Source organism: Canis lupus, chromosome 4 (assembly GCF_011100685.1).
Source record: "Canis lupus familiaris isolate Mischka breed German Shepherd chromosome 4, alternate assembly UU_Cfam_GSD_1.0, whole genome shotgun sequence".
Lineage (NCBI taxonomy): Eukaryota > Metazoa > Chordata > Mammalia > Carnivora > Canidae > Canis > Canis lupus.
Genome location: NC_049225.1, coordinates 14,547,101 through 14,560,043, shown reverse-complemented (window position 1 = coordinate 14,560,043; position 12,943 = coordinate 14,547,101). Strand labels below are relative to the sequence as shown.

Below are 12,943 nucleotides of genomic sequence, written 5' to 3'. Positions count from 1 at the left end.
TTGCTTTTCTACAAGATCTTTAGATAGTTAAGGGTGGCAGCCACTGAGATTCAGTGTTGACTTCTGCATTGGAAAGTCTCTCTTTCACTGTATACTAGATTTAGTGAGTTCAACAAACAGCTGTGCTAATGAACCCATTCTGCTTGGTGACACACTTTCGCCAGGGCAGTTGATAGGTAATCCGCCTTGCAGAGGATGGCAGGGGCATGGGGAAAATGCTGTTAGGAGACCAGGCCCTACTTATTTAAAGCCAGGTTCCTCCATTTTCCTTGTGGTATTTAGCATCTTGCCTCACAATTTCTCCCCTCTCCCCACTTTAATGAGGTGCACAATCTGTCTGCCATTTATATATTTCCAATTGGTTCTACTTCTCTTTCAATTCCAACATTTTTATTCCTGGCACTGGCAACGTTGCCCAAAGTACTCTTAGGTGAGTGTCTGGGGGTGTTATTCTGTAAGAAGTCCACAGCTTGATTCAATCTCCTGATAAAATTACAACCGGAAAGCAGCAAAGTGAATAAAAGGAGACAAGAGGTGCTAACTGAGTGACAAAGGCAATCTTGTCACACTAGTGTTATTCAGACCAATGTTAGCCTGGATGCAGAGCACGTGCCTGTTCTAAGACTTGGGTGGTGCGGTTTTGTCTTTGATTTTTATTACCATGCCCTGAATGAAATTACCTGTTTTATATCTTATATTTCTCTTGGAACATGTTAACTTATGTCTAGGCCTTGGATTGTGAGAAACCTATCTGAGTGACTAGAAATCCAGGTATTATTTTGTTGTTATTGTTAATTTGTTCTAAAATTTTCTCTAAAGAAGTGAAGGGAAGACCCCATTTGCTTCTAAGAAAAAAAGAATAGTCCCTTTCCCCAATGACTTTTGGAGAATTAATAGCCCTAGAAATAGGTGTGGGCATGTCTATGTATGTTCAGTTAGCTCGGCTCCAAATTTTGTCCTTGAGCTTCTTGGTATCCTCTATTTTAAGTTCTCTTGTGGGCATTGAATATCAACCATTGTTTTTGAAGCTGAGGATAGTTTACTCACCCCTAGAAGAAACTTTCTTTTATTTCTTTCTGGCTTTATCAAGGTATAACTGACAAAATCATATATATTTAAGGTGTACAATGTAGTCTGATGTACGTATACATTGTGAAATGTTTACCACAATTAAGCTAATTAACATGTCTGCCACTTCACATGATTACCTATTTTTTTTTTTTTTTGGTGATAAGAACACTTATGATCCATTTTTAGCAAATTTCAGGTGTTCAGTACAGCATCATTAACTCTAGTCACCATGCTATGCATTAGATCCCCAGAACTTACCCTTCTTATAACTGCAAGTTTTACACTTTGAACACCATCTCCCCATTTCCTGCATCCCCAGTCCCTGCATCATTCTATTCTCAAGTTGAAGGAGATCTACTATTTTGTTGCACATATAAGTGAGATCACGTTTGTTATTCTGTGTCTGACCTATTTCGCTTAGCATAATGTCCTCCAGGTGCATTCATGTTATCACAAATGGCAGGCTTTCATTTCTTTTTTATGGTTGAATAATAGTTCATTGTAGGTTTACCTATGTATCTATCCTATATCTATCAATATATAATCCATCTATATCTCATTTTCTTTATCCATTCATCCATCAACAGAGCCTAAATGGTTTTCATATCTTGGTTTCTGTGAATAATGTTGCAATGAACACGGGAGTGCAGATACCTCTTCAAGATATTGATTTTATTTCCTTTGGATATATACCAGAATGAGATTGCTGAATCAAGAGAGACTTTCTTCTGTAGGAAGTATTTTTGATTTTCTCAAGATGGAAAATGACTCAAATCGAAAGACTCTGAGATACTGAAGCCACTTCTGTAAATGGCTCCCAAAGATTGTTCTTGAAATCTTGACACCATAAGGAAAGTGTCTATTTGCAAGTGGGGCAGCAAGCCCTAAGGATGAGTGTCAGGATTTACTTACACTTCATGGACATTTGGACTATGTGACACTGAGGGTCCCTTATGGTTTTGATATTATCCAGGAATGAGGGAGTTCCTTCTTCAGGAACTTCCTTTCCAGATGAAGGACATCCAGCTTTTGCCTGAGTGTCAAAGGAAAGGAAGGATGATAGGAAATCCACTACTTTAGCAAGGCATTATTTGGGATTTCTGTAATTGTGAAGATTATCTTCCTACCCCCATGGATCCTACTCCCATAGATCCTTCCTCTTAGAAGGCCCTTCCTTCTAGGATGGACCTCCTAGAAAAGGCCCATCAAATCCCTCCTCCCATGACAAATCTTCAGTATTATCTTCTCCAAGTCATTCATGCTTGGGCTAAACATCTCTAGGGTTATTAGCTTCTGTCTAGATGTGTTACCATCTTGACCACTCCTGTGTGGAAACTCCAGCTAGTCAGGGTCTATATAGAATTCTCACGAAGAACTGGCAGGTGAACAGAATGTAATATCCACACTGAAGGTGGTGTGATATCCTGGATGTGGTCTAACCAAGTGCAGAGTAGGCGAGGGTTCAGCAATCTCTTTCTGGAAACATCTCACGTTCTTGTTTTTAGGAGAAACATCTGCCTCTGAATTCCAAAGTAATCCAGATTCCTAGGCAGTGCCTGAGATTCGATATTTCTGCTTGGATATCCAAAGAACCACGTAAAATCAAATTTATTCAAAATCCAAACCATGTTCTCTAAACTGACACCACATTCGGCAACTCCTCTTGACTTTGCTATTTCTGAGAGTGAGACCCAGATTCTTCCAAACATCTTTGATTCCTCCTTTTTCTCCTTCACCTCCTTCAGATGGTTTTCGTTCCCCCTCCATGGGGCACCCTGTTCCTCCTGGGCCTAGTTCCTTTCCCGGTTTGGATCCGCCTTTTCGGCTGATACTGGGAATGTGCAAAACGTAGGGCATTCCCGTAATACTTTACACAATCAGACCTTCTTCGAAGGCCACACCGAGGAGGGGGTTTCTGCAAAATAACTGGCTCTAGGGCAGGGCTCATGTGCATTTTCCTGAAACACACATGCACGAGGGAAGAAGTGCATGTGACAAAGAAAGCAGAGAATGAAGTTATCCATCTTCTTGACAAGCCTGATGTTGAAAGGGCCACGGGACGGACACAGCCTCAGACTGAGTCATCATCTACAAATAGTTAAAACAAAAGTTCCTCCAGCCTCGGCTACAGCCAGAGGAGTGGGGCAGAGGTTCTGATTGAGAACTTTGATTTCCCACAGATTGTTTGAGTCTTAAATGAAATTTGGAAAGGTTCCCTGACATCAAAGGCTGTTCCTTTTGGCTAATCGATTGAGTATGTTGTGCCTGTCCTCCCCCGAGTCCCCCACGACTGGGAACATATGTCAGACTCTCCCTCTGCCAGTAATTCGGAGGCTCGTGATAATAAAACATCCTTTTCCTACGTAAAAGAAAGGGTGGTCCTGGGGAATGTTATAGCAGTAGAAAGCAGCAGTGATTTACTCCTCCCTGAAAAAATACACAGAGTGTGATCAATCCCTACCCAAATATCATCTACATAATTTGAAAATAAGACATTGGAGGGAATAGGCCCAACCTCACGATCCTGCTCACATTTACATCTGGAACAGCTGCCAGGGCCTCTCGGAGTTGATTTTGTTCAGTTCTGCAGGGCCGACTTGAAATCCAGGCAGAAAATGAAAGTGAGCAAATTTACCTCTGGCATTCAAAGAAACGCTTTTGGTCAAAGTGAGTATTTCTGACCATGACTCATTTTCAAAAGAAGCATTGAATTCGCTTTGTCATCTTTGCCTGGATCGGGCTCAATCGGCCCTTTTATGATTTTTAAAATATCCTATATAGCCAGGATGGCATTTATTAGGCTTCAGCTATTCAATATTGCATTTCAATATATAAAAGTCAGTGTTCAATTGAATATTGAGTTTTCTAAGGAAGTAAACCTACAGAAAAGAAATTTGCAAGAATCTAAAATAAATGAGTTTGAGGAAGATCAAACTGCCCTTTTGGCTGTTTCAGAGATCAAAAGATCTCTCTTTTATAGAAATCAGGAGCAGTGTGAATAGCCTCTTTCCTCTACCGCAAAGCCCCAATTTTTTTTTTTTTTTTTTTTACGATCATTGATAGCTTGGGACTGCACCATAATGGTATGAAAGGCCCCGGGGAGGAGGGAAGATGGTTTCATTCCCGAAAAGCACCCAGGACTTTTGCGTCTGAAATAGCAGGTTTTTCATTTAATTTAGTCTCGAGCTCAGTAGAGTGAGAAAATGAAAATCTGTCCTCAGCTCCTTCAGGAGGAGGGGTGGCCTTCAAGGGCTTGAGAGGGTCTCCTGATAATTGTTTTTAAAGCCTGCCTGGGATTTTTGTCTCTGCCTCTCAGAGAAGCTGGATTCTGTGTCAGGAGGCTGTCTTTGGGTTCCTACTGCCCTATGTTCTGCATAACCTTAGGGAGTTACCTCATTGCTCTATGTCTCTATTGCTTCTTCTGTAAAGTGGGGATTATAATATGTACCTCCTTGGTTTATGCTCCCTCCAACTTCGGGGCCTTTGCTTGTGCTGTTCCCTCAGCGTGAATAACTTGTGCTCAGCCTCCAAGATTTAGCTGGAATATTTCTGGAAAATATTCCATGAACCCCCAAACCCAGTTATGCCAACTTCCCTTCCACCCATCAGTGTGCCATGGTTTTCCTTTGTAGTACTGGCCTCAGTCATAAGTGAGAAAATCCCGTGTGAGAACTGGTGTCATGTCTGGTGCCTCCTATAAAGGATTAGGAAGTTGAGTTTATTCTATAATAAAATAAAAAAACCCAAAGGGTTTGTTGAGTGAATGAAATCAATGGAGGAAAGTCCCCCACCAGAAAGTGATCAAGAAATGGCAATCCCTATTTCCCAGGTACCAGGAGCTCCACAAGTGTCTGGGTAGTGCCTCCACGGAGTGGCTGCTCCAGAAGGTTTTTGGCTGTGCAGACGAATGTCACCAATCATTTCCCAACCAACGGCCTGTTCTTCACCTGCCCATTTCGTTGTTTGCTCTCTGAGAGCATGCTGCTATTGACTTTCAGAGAGATTCTTGCTCAACCCCTCATGCTGCAGGTTTTCTCTCTCTTGGGATGGTCATAACCTCATAGAGCACTCCCCCTGAGAGGTCTGCGGTGAAGGGTAAGGAGCTGGGTGGTGACCATGGTGTTTTCTGCTCTGGTTAGAGGATTGAGTGGAGTGCGGTGGGGGAGCCAAGTCAGCCTTATAAATTAGATTCACGCTCTAACACTTTCAGACATTACCACTACCATTACCACTATCATCTCTGTCATTATTAAAAACTTGCAACAAATACATTACAGTTTCAAAAACCTTTGCCTTCTCATCTAGGAACCAAAAATTCCAATCAGCACTGCAAACCATTCATGTTTGGAAATTCACCATGAGAATCTTTTTTGCTTGGGCTAAGGCAGGTACCCATATGAAATTACTTTATTACTTATTAACTACATTATTGTGAATTTATCAACTCATTTCATCTGAGAAGTTGGGGGGCAAGCATTAAGGCACTTGGTTGTTTATGCAGGAGAGAAGTGTCTTTGTCAGAATTTAGTTGCAGGTAACAGAATTCAGTCTAGTTATTTTTAACAGAAATGGATTTCATACAAGGACTATGAAGTTTACAAAAACCCTAGAAGAGCTGGAGGAGAAGGCTCTCAGCAGAACTTCCAGGACTCACATTCTGGAACAATACCTCAGAACTGACCCACAGAGGTTGCTGCTGCCATGATCCAGAAGAGAATCACCTCTACAACTGCTGGTTCTCATACATCACCAGGTCTGTCCCAGCCCACACCAATGAAACAGATGCTCTTCTGGGCTTGCCTCTCAGTAGCCATGGTGCTAGGGTCTGGATCCCACCTCTGTTAGATTTTCCACACCTGCTGACTCATGGAAGTAGCAGAGTCTAGCCTCCACCTCGAAGTCTACTTTCGTATTTCCTGAGGGAGTGTCTGCTTGGCTGAAGTTAGGTCTCATATGGAACCTAAGCTTTAGGCCACTCTGGGAAATGACACCACTTAGCTCATCAGCCTCTGTGGAGCCATCCAATGGCCATGAAGGCATTGAGATGGACTAGAGTGAAGAAGCCTGCAGATTCTAGCACAGGTGCACATGGTAGGAGTGATAGGGAGCATTTTTGAGAGGGAAACACAGAAGGGATTGAAAACAATCTTGACTGACCTCACAGCTATAGAGCTGGTCCTGGTTATCAAGGTGAGGCATTTTAGAAATGCCACATCAGGGAGACATTATGGTTTCCTTTGGGTAGGTGGTATTAAGATCTGCTTGTAAACTTCTTTGAGTAAATAGCCTCCCTCTCCTCTACCCCTGATGTTTATAGTGGAGGTGGTGATTTGAAAGCTGGCTCCCATAGAAGGAGGGGAAGGAGAGAACTGAGAAGGTGGTAGGCCTCTCCGGCTTGGTAGGTGGGAGGTTTAATAAACAAGGCAACTTACATATGAGGCATGTCTTGGGAAGCTGTAGATCAGTACCCTCCTGCCTTCCAGAATCTTAAACATCTAAATAGATGTCTTAACTGGATTCAGTCACATATACTGTCCAGACGGTCTCAACACTCAAGGGCTACTTCCTTGAAACTGGCTTCCAGGATGGGAATGGTAGGTAGAATGTTCTTTCCAAGAACACGGAGGGAGTGAGGAATCTCTGATTATCTAGGTCCTGTTCACAGGTTAACTGGTGGTCACACCCCCTCGATAGCTCCTTCAGCATGTTTTAGTTCCCTCCTTACCAGAGTAGGAAAGGTGTTCAGACTCACTTGCAACTGAGTGGACTTTCTTCAGGCCAGTGTCTCTGTGGCTTAAAAAACCATCTTCTCACAGTGGCTGAAAAGAGAAGCTGTGGCACTTTTACCTACTAGGTAAATCTCTCTTTCCCTGATGAGGAGACCCCAAATGAAGGTTCAGAGTTGTTCATTTTGGATGGATCATGGAAACCCCTCCGGCTTTTGGAAGCAGGCAGTCGATAGCGTTATCCTGCCATCTTCTTTTTAACATTCAATCCAGCGAACACTTTAAGCTTTAATAAACATCTTCTCCTTTAATAGTGTTGACTCCAAGCTAATAAGGCAACTAACGAATCAAGTGAAGGTAAATTTCTCATTAACAATTTATTTAACTTTGTTGAAGAGAGCAATTCCAACTTCTGCTAATTGAGTTTGTAACAAAAAGATGGATCCATTTTACTACCACCCTCAGGACCTTCATCAAACTCTGAGAAAGGTAAAGTAACTCTCATTAGCAGACTAAGAGGTAAAATCTAGGATGGAATGGAAGGTACCAGAACACTGTTAAATTCCAAAAACTTCAACACATTATAAAGCACAGACTGGCATTTCACAGTATTTTGAATTTTATTTGCCAGAGGAAGAGCCCTTTGACTTGAAGCTAAAGCCCTGTGTAAGACTTTGAAGATACTGGCTTTAGGATGTGGGTGATGTGTTCAATTTCTCCCCCTTTATTTAAGATCCCTCTGTGGAATGTGGAAAAGCGTGCTGGGTAGACCTATAAGAGGACTTACCCTTTGCAGCTGATCCAAAGCCTTTCCCTCTGGCTCCAGGAGGTTGCTGTAATTTAGGAGTTTTATAACGAAGGGCTGAGCAGGACTGCCTAAAGTGACAGCCCTGCGGGCAGAGGGGCATGTGGTGTGTCTGTGATCGGTCAGTGATTGAATTGGAAGGGATTTAATAATTCTTGAAATTCTCGGCTTTTTCCTGAGACTTTCCTCTGGAAGCCTGATTAAATGAGTATTATTTCTTCTTAAGTGATTTTACAGGTCGTTTATTTTGGATTTATGAGTATCAACACATTTTAAAAGGTATTAGCGAGCTGTACTGCTGGATACTTGTTCTCTAAATCATTAACTTTACTCTGTATCAGCATCAGATAATAAGAAATCTTTCAAATATCACTTTGTTTTTTTCTTCTTATGTATTCATTCAGGCAACAAATATTTTTTAAACACCTTCTGTTGCTAGGTCCTGGAAATACTCCAATGAACAGACAGGCATGGTCTTGCTCTTACTACATTGTAAGAATTAGGAAAAAAAATGTTTAGTAAAGTCCATATTATTGTGAAGTCATGGAGAATGAATCTGAATTTAAATTAGTCATCCCTTCCCATTCAACACTGCATCCAACAAATCAAGTTCTATATGGAGAAGCACAAACAGGATAAGATTCCTCTGTGTTTTTACATATGCTAGTGTGTGTGAACATTTAAAGTAGGAAGAGGAGGTGAATTGGGGAAAAAAACTATCCTTTTTCCTCTGTGGTCTTTCCCCAAGGTAGAGTTTCCATAGAATTCGAAATTGGCCAATCGTTCTAAGTCTGTAGCTTCAAAAAAGAAAATGTTTGGGAGGCACATCTCAAGTTTTGCACCTGCCCATAAAACCTGCTCTTTGTCTGTGTCCCGTTCATAGGGCTTGGGTGTCCGGTGTTGGGCACAAGGTAAAGGGAGTGTGAGTAAGTGAATCATTTGAATCATGTTGGTGAAGAGGATGGAAAGGCTCAAACCAGATAAATGGAATGATCTGGAAGCAGGAGAGGCAAGGCAAACAATAGCAGAAAGGCTAGTCATGAAGTCAGGAACAAGGTGGATTTGGGTGAGGATTCAGAATGGGGATCACAGGAAATGTTGGGTCTGGGGGGCATTGGTTCTCTGTATTGATCTGAAGCCATGTGAAGAGTCAGGGGTGGAGCCTTGAGCCAGCATGAAAGTTCCTGTTGGGTTTCAGTACTTGGAGCCCCCAGGAGTGGCCAGCTGTGCAGCAGTTGCAAGACTCCCTGAGAATTGCCTGTTCTTTTCACCCTTGGCTTAGGAGAAACCTGGTGATGAAGGATGTGGCAGCAGAGTCAGGGATGCCACCATTTTCTCAGAAGAAAACAGCAGTTAACCCAAAACAGAGGAAAATTCAGCCATGTTCACGAAGCTTGAGATTTGACAAAGTACTTTACCACCCATCTCATTGGCCCTCCAATGGCCCAGCTGTAGGTGGGCAGCTAGAGGGAGGGTGGTCTTCCCGTTTGGACAGATGATGAAATGGAATCCAGAAAGAGCAAGTGGGTTTAAGGTCACAGAACTATGTCAGGTTAAACTTAAAGTCTCAGCCTGAATCTCCTCATTCCAGCTGCAACTCTCTTTTCAGAAATTTAGAGAATATTCAAATGATATGGAAAAATAAGTAAATGATAAAACAGAGCATTGCAGACATATTGACTCTTTGAAACATAAGTGTGAGATTATAGCCAAGTATCTGTGATTCCTTTAGAAGCTTTGGCAATTCCCCCTGGCTGTCTCCTTTTCCACCATTTCAGCCCTGGTTGACACTGGTGGAAATGTGTCTCTGAGCATTTACTGCACCCTCTTTCAACAACATCCAGACTCAGTATTCCGTATGTGGCTATAGTCCTCATGGTAGTTAAGATCCAGGAGTACCAGGAAACATTTTATTGAGTAAGATTCCACCCATTGGCTTACTCGGTTCCTAAACTATCTTTCAGAAGTAAATCAGAAGGTTTTACCAGTCTATTTGTTTGCTTGAGTCAGGAAATCTGAGGGAAATGAATCTAATTCACTCTTCACATTTCTAATTAAAACTCCTTACATTTCAAACTTTCTGACAGAAAAAAAAAAAAAAAACAAACACCAGAAACATTGTGTGGAATGCAGCTCTGAGAAGACACAATCCATGTGTGATTGCTTGAGCAGGAAGGGTTAAACGAGGCAACAACAAAAAAGCCGCTTGTTTTTGCTTGCTTAAAAAAAAAAAAAACTCAAACCATCTCCAAATGTAGCTTAATCCATTTTCAGACTCTATACATTATGCATCAAGATTTTGTACAAAAGGAATTTGAGAGGAGTGTTTGCGTGAAACCACTCCAGTGGATTCAATTTGCAGTTTAGCATATTAGACTCAAAAAGTTTACAAGACATTCTGAGCACCCTGCCTTCTGCCCTTATGGACCAGGAGGTTGCTACTTCAGATAAATAACTTTTTAAGAATGAATAGGTTCCATCAGGTGTCCTCAAAACAATTAAGAAAGGATTTGGTCTCCCTTCCCCTTAGCTCAGCAATGATGACAAAAGCTCAAAGAAGAGAAAGCATGATTGAAAAGGTTTCAGGGGTTCTGCAGATCCTGAGGTTCTTTCAGGCAAAGCCACCTGGCCCAAGGTAGAAAAGCTAGTTGTGAGAAGACACTCCCCCTGTAAGGAGCTCACACAGGTAGCTCCGTAATAGCTGCCAACCTTACTCACCTTCAGTTCAAAGCTGAGTTGCCACTGTGGTTAAACATGTGGATGGAAAGCTCAGAATCGATCATCCAGATGTCTTCACCTAGTGGATGTCACATGTCATTGAGACCACATCTGGATACTTGGAGGACCAGCTGTATTTTTATTTCCTTTTAAGTAATGAATTGTTGGGGTCTTGGAAACATAGTATTCCTTTCTTCTTACCCAGAGAACATGTACCGCTGGGGAAATACGCTTTATGGTGGCCATCAGGCAAGAGTCTGGAGAACCCCCCAAACAACCCATTTCTGGGTTGTTGATGATGGGAGGTCCTAAGCTGACAGGTGAAATCTGACCCTGGCATCGTTACTGTTACAAACTAGGGACTGTCTAAACAATCTAAAGAGCATTGAAAGTTTATAGTAACTTTATTAATTTATTATTTTTTTCAGTATTGAAAAGTTCCCAGTGGCATGGCTGGTTGCCTGGGCTACAGTGTTGTGCTGACAGCTCCAGTCCTTTTCCTGGCAGCTGAAGACCCAAAGACAGTGACCAATGAGAGGGTGGCATTCTCCTCTGAACTTTTCATTAGGCTGGTGATTCATCTTGAGACCCACATTTTATGAAGGCTGTGAATTCCATGCAATGTAGCTGTTGAGGTGTCTACATTCAAATTGGATTCCATTAAGTTTATGGCGTGATTAAATGTCTGAATCATAAGGAGTCAGGGTTGAATTTATGTGCCTTCTGAAAGCACTTTTGAAGACTGGCAGCTTAGATGAGTGTAATTTGATGCATGGAATCAGAAGAACAAACCTAAAGAGACATCAACTCAAATATAACAAGGATCTGAGGATTGAGGTGAGTGCTGCTCTTGCATATATGTAGTGGGGCTGTTATCCAGCATGCATTTTTTTTTCCCCTTCAGAGTATCCAATTTGGGGCATAAGAAGGGACTGGGTGGTCTGCCATTGCAGTGATTTTCAAACTTAAAAGTCCCTAACCAAAAAAAAAAAAAAAAAAAAAAAAAAGTCCCTAACCATTAATTGAGGTGCTTGTTAAAAATGCCAATTTCCAGGTCCTGTCTTCTGATTCTGAAGGGATGGAGTGGGGTGCAGGAATTTTAGGCCTCACTAGGAGAAACACTGACTTAATAATTATCTTACATTTGGACAAGTGATATGCGTCTTCCATTGCCTGGCTCACAACTAGTGGTAAGAGAGCAAGATCCAGAACCAGATCTCTGTACGGTTTGCTCAGTTATCTTTCATCGTCCACTTAGTTCTTGCTCATCCACACTCATATATATGATGTGGAAATGGATGGATGTGAAAGCTACACGTGCCATGTTAGAAAAGTAGAGAACAACATGAGGTGGCAGAGAGAGTGAGTGAACGGCATATTGCAAGTTATCAAAACTGAATTCCAACATCTCATTAAAATTTTTGAAATATTCCTTAACACATCAGGGTTAAATGGGAGTTGGATAATACTTCACATATTTGAGTCAATTTTAGGCAATTAAATGGCACATGAAATACTTTCATTTCTGCATTTCCCTTTATGGATTTCTTTGACTCTAAATACATCAAATATATAGCATTTAGAAATTCTAGAACTGATGTTGTTAAACCCTTTTTTATATTCTGACAATTTGCATTTATTCTTTAATTCTCTAATTTGTGAATTGGTTCAGATCTTTAGCAAATTTTCTGAGTTGTTAGCACTCTTTGTATTGATTTTATAGAGCTGTTTATATATTAAAGTTGTTAACTCCATATCTATCATACACCTTGCTGAAAGTATTTTTCTTTTTTCTTTTTATTTATTTTTTTTCTCTTTCTTTTTACTTATGGTGAAATTTCTTTTGTACAGAGCAGTTCAAAATTTTTTCTGTAGTTAAAATGATACTTTTTGCCTGTTCTCTGTGACATTGTTTCATTGTTTTTATTTGTTAGAGCCTTCCCCATAACAAGATTAGGAAAAGAATCACTTATATTTTCTTCTAGCTATTCTTTAGTCTTAACATTTGCATTCATGTTTAATGCTTTAACCTGTTGATATACTTCGTAAGATGTAACATACAAGAAAACGAATATGTAACAAATATTTTCCCTCAATTTATTGTCTCAGCATCATTTCCTGTAGATTTCCTTATTTTCCCATCAGCCTGTGAAAATAGAATTATTTTTATCCCCATTTTAGAGATGAGTGAACTGAGGCTTAGGCAGCTGATGCTGCTTTTATCTACAGGAGCAGATCTAAGAACGTACCTCAAGTCTGAGTGACTAAATTCATACCCTTGGCCACCCAAGTGAATTTCATTGTAAAACAAATTCTTAATTTGGAGGCTACTTTTTCACTAATATCATACTTGAAAATATTTTAGCTTTGTCAGGTTTCTAAATTAGAAAGCCCTTGCCCTTTTTTATTCTTTCAGCATTCATATTGATCGCAGACTAGCATTTGCAATTATAGACGCTGAGATTTTCCGTGAAATTACACTTAAAAAGACGTCTCTATTATATTTAACCATTACATCTAGCAAAACCCTGTAGGAGAGTTTTATATTTTTCTTCAGCCAGGTCCTTTACATTTCCTATTTTCACCTTAAGTATTTGGTATGTGTGTTACTACCGTAAGAGAT

The 12,943-nt window shown here is 40.8% G+C and overlaps 1 long non-coding RNA gene across 2 annotated transcripts in view; it reads left to right on the top strand.

Moving 5' to 3' along the window:
• The first annotated feature begins 6,760 nt into the window (after positions 1-6,760).
• Positions 6,761-12,943, top strand: part of LOC119871457 — a 40,912-nt gene continuing 34,729 nt past the window's right edge. For both annotated transcript variants that reach the window (XR_005357864.1, XR_005357863.1), the window contains exons 1-2: positions 6,761-7,286; positions 10,749-11,157. This is a non-coding gene — a long non-coding RNA (uncharacterized LOC119871457). The remainder of the gene's footprint in view (positions 7,287-10,748; positions 11,158-12,943) is intronic.